An 8876-nucleotide genomic window follows, 5' to 3' on the forward strand; every position below is an offset into this window, starting at 1 on the left:
GACCCATACCCACAACACCAACACTAGGTTTTTAATTTCTAAAGTGTTTAATATTAAATTTTTACACATTCAGCCCCTTGCAATTTTCTTTGTTGTCAAATTTTGCTTATTGTTCATTCTTTTAATTACTTACACCTTACTTAGATAACTTAACCAATTTAATTAAACTTTTAGACACAAATAACCTATTAAGCATATTTGGGGTGTTACAAGTCTACCCCCCTTAAAAGAGGTTTCGTCCCCGAAACCTTTCCCATTCCAACTAAACCACTTCTACTCTTACTTTTTCATCTACTCATTCATAACGCTTAATACAGCATAGATGTATTCAGGATCTTGGCAAGAGTTTCATTCATGCATAAACGTATTTGTACGCATTGTCCCCCGTTCTTAAATCAAGCAAATTACCTTCATAATCACATATAAGTCAGAATCTGATTCAGAGTTCTTATTAGTGTCGTTTTCACTTTATAACGCTAGTTCCTAGCATACATCATCACTAGCGGTTCGTTCATTGAAATTTATTCCAAATGGATACTATTAGTCGTACAAGCTTATACTTACAGCTTGTTTCTATCTTTCTAAATAAACGTAACATATTCATACATTTACTAATATAAATAAATCGATTTATTCATTTCGCACACGAATCATGCACGAGATAATTCATTATTGTAGTCATGACCAGCAAACCCCATTATTCCATTACTAACGTTCTTCTAATTACTTTCTTGTTCATATGAGGGCTTAGCATAACATTATACGTATACTATAGACATTTAATGACTTAGCGGTACTAATACAAAGCTACCCGCTTCCTAATCACTTTTTTTTTTTTTTACTTAAAACGAGTATAAAGCATCATTCTACGATTACTACCGTAACTTAAACTAATTATAAGTTTGAGGTAGTCTCAAATTTAATCCTTCGCACACTTTATTATTAGCTCCTTGCATGAACTACTTATGATAACAACTAGGTATGTTGTGTACGAGCACCATACGAGCGTTTAACCAAATCAACTCAAACTTTCATTTAAGGCCTTTAGATCTCCTTCTTAATGACATTCATACCTTCTCACGCTGACCATTACCGATCGATTATTGTATACCATACCATAATTATGCTACCATTCATTTTGTTCACTCTTACAATTAAATCTACGGATTCTTAATCATTAATCAAGAACTAAACATTTTACTAACCTCACCTTCAGTGCATAAGTCAGTTATCCGTGTGCCGGATCGATCCGCTTCTTTGTATGTACCTTCCGTACCAGAATTAGTCTCATTCATTCATGAAATATGCTCCCACTCACGGGCATCCTTCCACTAGCTTTATTACTATTACCTCACTAGGAATTCCATCATATTTATCTATAAATAAATAGTTAGTACATAACCTTTCATAATTGTGTCCTACAGGGTGTTTGTTTGCCTATTGTTTCTTTCACAATTTTCTTACGTGTATGCTAAAACATATCATACATTCCATTTCTTACATACTGTTCTTTCATTTCTTACATGGTTGAATCAATTTCTCAGATTCAAACATCTCCCTCCGAACCTTTCTTTCTTCTGGCATATCATTTCCCATGTAATTTCTTATGAAATGTTTCCGTATTAATCTTCTACATTCAACTTCAAGTGTTGGGTCCTAACACTTAATTCCATGTCCTAATTCATGTAGTGCGTTTCGACGCGACACTCTACATCCTATTTCTAGTGGTGTTCTCACCCTTCTTTCTTAAGTTTGTTTTACATTCAATCACAGGCTTATACTTTTCATTCTTATCTTTCTTTCTTATATTGATCCGTTCCTTTAAGAATCATTAGACCCCCTTTTTGCTAGCTTGACCTGACATAAGTGAGATGATTATCGTGTTTTTCTCGAGCTTCGGTCAATACATGACCATTTCTTAATATACCATTTCCATTTGTTCGTTCACCGTATTTGGTGTTAATTCACCTACGTTCTCTATCATGTCTCTTACTAATGACTATCCTACATTACACGTTGTATTCCTTACGTAATACTTCCAATATTTGTAAGTAATTATTATTTACTGACTTCTACAATATAAACTTTTAAGGTCAACCACCACCCAGTACTTTTTGCATATAAGTATTGTAGTACGTGTTGTACATACCTTCAATTCGAACTTACTTACAGAACGTCCTTAGCTAACATCTGGACTAATATCCTTTCCATACCTTTCATTAACATTACCAAGTTCTCATTTATTTATACGTTCCACTTAATTTCAATTATTCAAACACGCATACATCTTCATGTAAATAAATTCGAAGTGATTGCGAATTCACATTCTTTCTATTCATGCGTTAATCGACTTTTGTTAGTAGAATTTTCTTATAAATGAGACATTTATTATTAGTTATCTCATTTCCAATCCATACAACAAAATTGTCGTCAAGCATAACACATAAATCACTTAATACATAACACATTAACAATTTACTTTAACATTTGTGTCTATGGGCCATTCCATGATATCCCTATATTGTTGACTTTTAGATAGTCAACTGTTTTGCTTACACACTTCAAACTTTTGAACATGTAATCATCTAAATATGATAGACCGTAATATTGATACTCTACGTATTTCATACATACAATTTACGTAATCCTCCAAACAATACACATATATACATTCACCTTCACGTACTATCACATGCTAATGCTTCATGATCCTACGAATAGTAAATATCATTCAAGTTAACTATATAACACAATTCTAACACATCCTTTACTAATAGGTTCGTACGATTTGCATTTAGCACATATTCGCCTCCTAATCATAACAATGCAAATCATTAAATACACATAAGCATCACACCATTCAAGTACAAGGTACAAGGTACAAGCCTCTAATGCATAATTCTGATTAAAGCATACATTCATCAAAATTTTCATACGAATTCCATCTAACTCACATTCTTCAAATTATTTTCACCACTAATCTTATCATTCTTATATTCATTTATTAACAATTCCGGCTCCTTCACATATCCAAGTACTTTAGTCTATATTTACTTCCTTCATTATTCATTATCATACGTTTCTAACTCCACTTTATACATTCGTCATTCATTTCATGCCATTCCATACGTTACATTCGACCTTTATAAATTTTGCTTTATCGCCAACGATCTACATAACTTTACATATCTCCTTATATCTTCTAATAACTTGACAGGAACATAAAACGAGCATTTCTGAGAAGTATGGGAACTTAAATTATAATTCACAAACTTTCCATACATCATAGTTCATTAGTCCGTATTCACTTCATTCGCATTCTTACATTTTAAACTTTACTCACTTTTTAAACTTTCAGCATTCATTCGTGTCATTCGACACTTTACTTTTGACCTTTACAAATTTCTTTCATTTGTAACCACTAATTATGGTTACATATATCATGTTAGGCCTCACATGGACCCTAAATAAACGTTGAAGTGGCTTTCGGAAAGTACTATTGGCTAAAACATGAAAAACATGAAAATCTGTCCGACCACATTTGCACAACATCATGTTTTTGTTTAATACAAATCATAAGCTTTCCATATAACACATACTTCGACCTTTGTTTACTACACTTGTAATCGTGCAATTCGAAATCTTGATCATCTAAGTCTCATTATTCACCTTATGTTATTCACATCGTTACTTTTAATTCTTTACGAATTCTTTTTCGTTGTGATCACCGATTGTGATCATAAGTATCTTATCCTTATGTTTATAAGGATCTTATATCATTATCTAAATGTCTTTTAGATCATACGAAAATCCTAATCATGAAAAACAAGCAAAACAACAATTTTCAGCAGATCACATTTCTAACAGCCGTCGGCGACGGCCTTAACTTCCGTCGGCGACGGGTTCTAAAAAGTGGCCGTCGCCCATTTCGTCCGTAGACAGCGAGTTAGTGCGTCAGATCAATGGGGGCGTCGGCGACGGCATGGAAGCCCGTCGGCGACGGCTTCTTGATTTGCTAAAACGCTGCTGTGACATTATTTGGCTAATTCAACCATTTTCCGGGTTTGTCTTCAGCCACACGGTCCTTGGAACTCCCGTATGGCCCCCATAAATACTCATCCACGTGCTTAACTTATATATTACATCCCAAACATATTACACCTACTAGTATTTTACCAAAAACTTAACGTGTTACCTCATTGGCGATCTTGGAGCGAGCACACTTTTGAACGAGTCGTCGGTTTGAGTTCAAGCATCACCTCAAATGCTCGAATCCCTCAAACCTTGGCTCTGATACCAACTTGTAAGACCCGAATTTGCATTAAATAGAATTGCCATCCAAAAGACGCTAAAAACATAAACTTTTAAAATGTACAAATCTTTCTTTCTTTAAATGGTAAAAACGTTATATCATTAATGCATGATTTCAACAAAATTTGGGCATGACCCATCCATAAGACGAGCATATCCCTGTTTTAACCATTAACAAACAAACAAGTCTACAACCCGTTTAACTAGACACGACTAAGAACCATACATCAAGTGTTAGAAAGTGTAACCACTAACAATGTTATACAAAAACAAGCATTTGACCCAAAACATTAATACGTAATAGCGGAAGCGCTTGATAACCATAAAGTGTGCATTTGCTCGCTCCAAATTGCCAAGTCGCCTAAATTGAGGATTTACCTACATTCAACATAACAATTAGGTTAGTATTTCGCCACTAACAATCCTAGATAATAAACCCATTCGCTTCATTCTCGGATTATCATCATTCAATTACATTGCTAACCGTTAAACGGTTCATTACATGCTTACCTCAATAGAGGCTAAGCATACTTTACTTAACATACCCGTTAGGAACGGATACTAGCATCATTACATCGCTTTCATTCGATTTGTTCATAATGAACAATCATAGTCATTACATTCTTACTTCACACCTCGATCCGAGAAAAACGGATCGAGTAGACTTTCGTCAATTACATACATAACTTCCCATACCCGGTTCAACTAAAAGAACCGGATATGATGCATTATCTTTTATCACTTCTTCATTACTTACAATCCGTTATGACGGATCTTACTTTTACTTTCGAAAAATCCTAGAATCCAAATCTCACAATTTTAACATACAACATAATTCGATTGAGATTATTATGCATATAACATCATAATAGAAATAGGGTGTACACTAACGTACCTCTCTCTTGAACCTTTTATTGCGAACCGGAACTAGCTTCTTCTTCTTTCAATCCTACACATAATTCATTCTTATTTAGATTATATCACTTGCACCCATAACACATACATTTAAGTACCATTCCTATTTTATATCACAATGGACAATATATCAATTTCTCACACAAAACCATTTGTGCATATCCCATTCAAAGCTACTTAGATTGTCATTGAGGCATTTCATCAAACACCTAGTGTGCGTACGACATATGAAGCATTATGTACATGTACCCTATGCATAATTTCACTAGATATCATCATAATCCATATAATCAACCATTCTTGCACAAATCATTCATTCTACACATAATAATCTATCAATATTCTAGCACACATACATTTATTCTTAGAAATTATTCCACTTATTCAACTTACAAAATCATCATCCTACTAGAACAAGTGGGTTTTCCCCCAAACCTTTAATAAAATCAAATTCAAGCATGATACACCTTCTATTTGGTGATTCTAACTTATATATAAGCTCAATTTCATACTATTTCATAGATTGGTAAAAACCCACTTCATCGACTAGCATTAAAACACATAATTCGACTCACCTTATGTTCAATATGCTTAGATTAGCGAAGAACTAGTTTCATGCATTCGATTTTTGATCAACAACACCTTCAATTTCTGAATTCCTTGTGCTAGGTTGAAGGAGAAGGGTTTCTCCTTCCCCTGCCTTTCTCGCGACCCATACCCACAACACCAACACTAGGTTTTTAATTTCTAAAGTGTTTAATATTAAATTTTTACACATTCAGCCCCTTGCAATTTTCTTTGTTGTCAAATTTTGCTTATTGTTCATTCTTTTAATTACTTACACCTTACTTAGATAACTTAACCAATTTAATTAAACTTTTAGACACAAATAACCTATTAAGCATATTTGGGGTGTTACACACGAGCACAGAGGATCTCGGTATGATATCTGATTCGGGGATACCCATCTTCTTTAGAACATCAAGCTGGATAATGTTCACAGAGCTTCCTCCGTCTATAAGGATCCTGCAGACAAAGTGGTTAGAAATGAAAAGAGTGATAACCAAACCATCGTGATGAGGATCCTGAACGTCAACACGATCATCCTCATCAAAAGTTATGACTTTTCCTTCGGAGACACTGGATGTTCGGATGGGTCTATCTCCATTATCCATTTTGGTTTCCTTTGCATGCCTTTTAGCTGCTGAGAAGGATGTGCCACAAATGTCTGATCCTCCAGAAATAAAGTTTATTACTTGTGCATCTACTGGAGGGGCCGGAGCTTTCTCAGGGATCCTTTCAGGATCCTGAGTCCTTGACTTTTTTCTACCCAATAATTCTTTCAGGTGCCCCTTGCTTAACAAATGTTAGGGCTGGATTTTTATTATAGGTGATCCTTATACGTGATCCTAACCAGTGATCCTTGTTTCTTTGGCAGACAGTGATCCTCAGCAGGACTTCAGGATCAGGATCATGGGACATTATAGTGATCCTCATACTAACGGCCACTTCCGCTCAATACAATATTGTTTTGCAGGAACATCTAGCAGGATACGCTCTAGGCATCATGATCAAGGGACGCGTCTTCACAATTATGGCAAGAGCTTAATTGAAGATAGACGTTGCACAGGATATGGAAACTTGGCTTGATTTATGGGCGGCTATTTAGGCTAGATTGTATCTCATTTCTAAAGGGGTAATGAGCTGAATATTAGTTTAGCTACCTAAAATAGGTCACCTACACACGTATAAATACCACTCTTCCTCATTCGGAAGAACACACACGACATACAACGCAACTCTCACACACTTAGACACTCGAAACAATAGTGATCCTTGTACTCAGCTCATTATCATCCAAAGTTGTAATCATATTTTTCTTATATTGAAGTTGGTGATCGGTAGTTGCCATCACCCGAGGTTTTTTATGCCGGAGATCATACATTGATCAAGGGCTTTTTCCTCGTATAAATCATCGTGTCTTTGCATCTTTTATCACAGAAGTGATCCTTTACTTTCATAATTAACCAAGCATCATACCCCGTTTACATAAAGTTTGGTTACATTATCCTTGTGTGATTTTTGACCAAAACAGTTTGGCGCCCACCGTGGGGCAATTGGTGCTTCATTCATAAGAAAATCTTTTGTTCGAAATCATTTCAAAGAGTTACATGGCTTCATCGTTGAAGAACACGTCCACGGCGATGTCTGCAGTCACCTCATCACAGACCACTTTGCCTCCTCCACCGGCAGGATCTCAGAAAAATACTGAGAAGAGATCAACTCCCACTTTCTCTAAACCTCTATCTTCTTCTGCTATGAATTCTTATATTCCCAGTACTAGTGATGTATTTACTTTGATTTTGCAGATGAAGGATCGTATGCAGCGGCAGGATGAAACTAATGAGAGGATCCTCAGGGAAATTGGAGATCTCAAAAGACAGAAGAAAACGGCAGAGGATCATTCTCCATTAATGCCCAAATCCTTGAGCTTTGATACTCCAATGATTACTTCTCAGCCATCAGGAATTCCAGACGTGCAAATCATGGGAGAGTCAAGAGGATTGCACCACGGATCGACAGCAATGACTCAGGCGTTAGACTCACACTTCCAGCCAGCAGGATCCTACCCCCAGCGTTCAGGATCCTTCATGAATCCGGGAGCCTATCCGGGGGCACAGCAGTTTCAAGGATCCTACTTCGTTCCAGGATCATTCCAGGGCCAAGGATCCTCCTTTGTTCCAGGATCATCCCAGGTTCAAGGATCCTCCTTTGTTCCAGGATCATCCCAGGTTCAAGGATCCTCCTTTGTTCCAGGATCATCCCAGACACCAGGATCCTTCCAGATGCCAGGATCCCTAAAAAGTTTGCAAACAGGAAGTCTAGATGTCCATCAAGGGGACTTCATTCCAATGCAGACCATTGCTTCCACTGGTCCCTCCGTTGTTCCAGAATCCCAGCAATATGGATTCCCTAACTTGAACCCAATGGGAGGTAACACTTTAAATAATTATCCTACCACTAACCATGGATTCATGCAGGATACAGGTACCAATCATGCTATGGCCAGGGAGTTGCAGAAGCTAAAAGATATGATCTCAAGTGTTCCAGGGATAGTCAAACCTATCCCAGAGATTGCAGATGGAAGCCACAAGGTATCTCGCTTTGCACCACCAATTTGTGATGCAGAGGTACCCAAAAGATTCCATGTCCCTACCATGAAGCTGTATGATGGCACAACGGATCCAGAGGAGCATATAGCACAATACAGGGAGAGGATGGAAATCAATCCTATCCCAGAAAAGTTGAAGGAAGCATGCCTATGTAAAGGATTTGGATCCACTCTTACTGGATCAGCTCTTAAGTGGCTGCTAAGTCTTCCCCCTTACTCTATTACTTCATTTGCTAATTTAGTTAATTTATTCAATAACCAATTCTCTTGTAGTAGAAAATTTGAAAAATTAACTAGTGATTTGTACAGGATAACTCAAAATCATAATGAATCATTAAGAGATTATATAACTAAATTTAGTAAAGAATCCTTGGACATTCCCAACTTGGATATGGCTACGGCTGTTGAAGCCTTCAAAATGGGACTGCTTAAGGATTCATTATTCTATGATGATCTTGTTATGACACCATGCAGGAAT

The 8876-nt window shown here is 36.5% G+C and overlaps 1 long non-coding RNA gene across 1 annotated transcript; it reads right to left on the reverse strand.

Annotated features, from left to right (window-relative positions):
- Positions 1 to 4463: 4463 nt before the first annotated feature.
- Positions 4464 to 5935, reverse strand: LOC110897120. The gene is made up of 3 exons (XR_002568461.1): positions 5802 to 5935; positions 5207 to 5260; positions 4464 to 4689 (listed from the first exon to the last, which is right to left on the reverse strand). It is a non-coding gene; the product is annotated as an uncharacterized LOC110897120 (long non-coding RNA).
- Between the last annotated feature and the right edge of the window lie 2941 nt (positions 5936 to 8876).

The sequence above is a fragment of the Helianthus annuus genome, chromosome 12 (assembly GCF_002127325.2).
Source record: "Helianthus annuus cultivar XRQ/B chromosome 12, HanXRQr2.0-SUNRISE, whole genome shotgun sequence".
Taxonomy (NCBI): domain Eukaryota; kingdom Viridiplantae; phylum Streptophyta; class Magnoliopsida; order Asterales; family Asteraceae; genus Helianthus; species Helianthus annuus.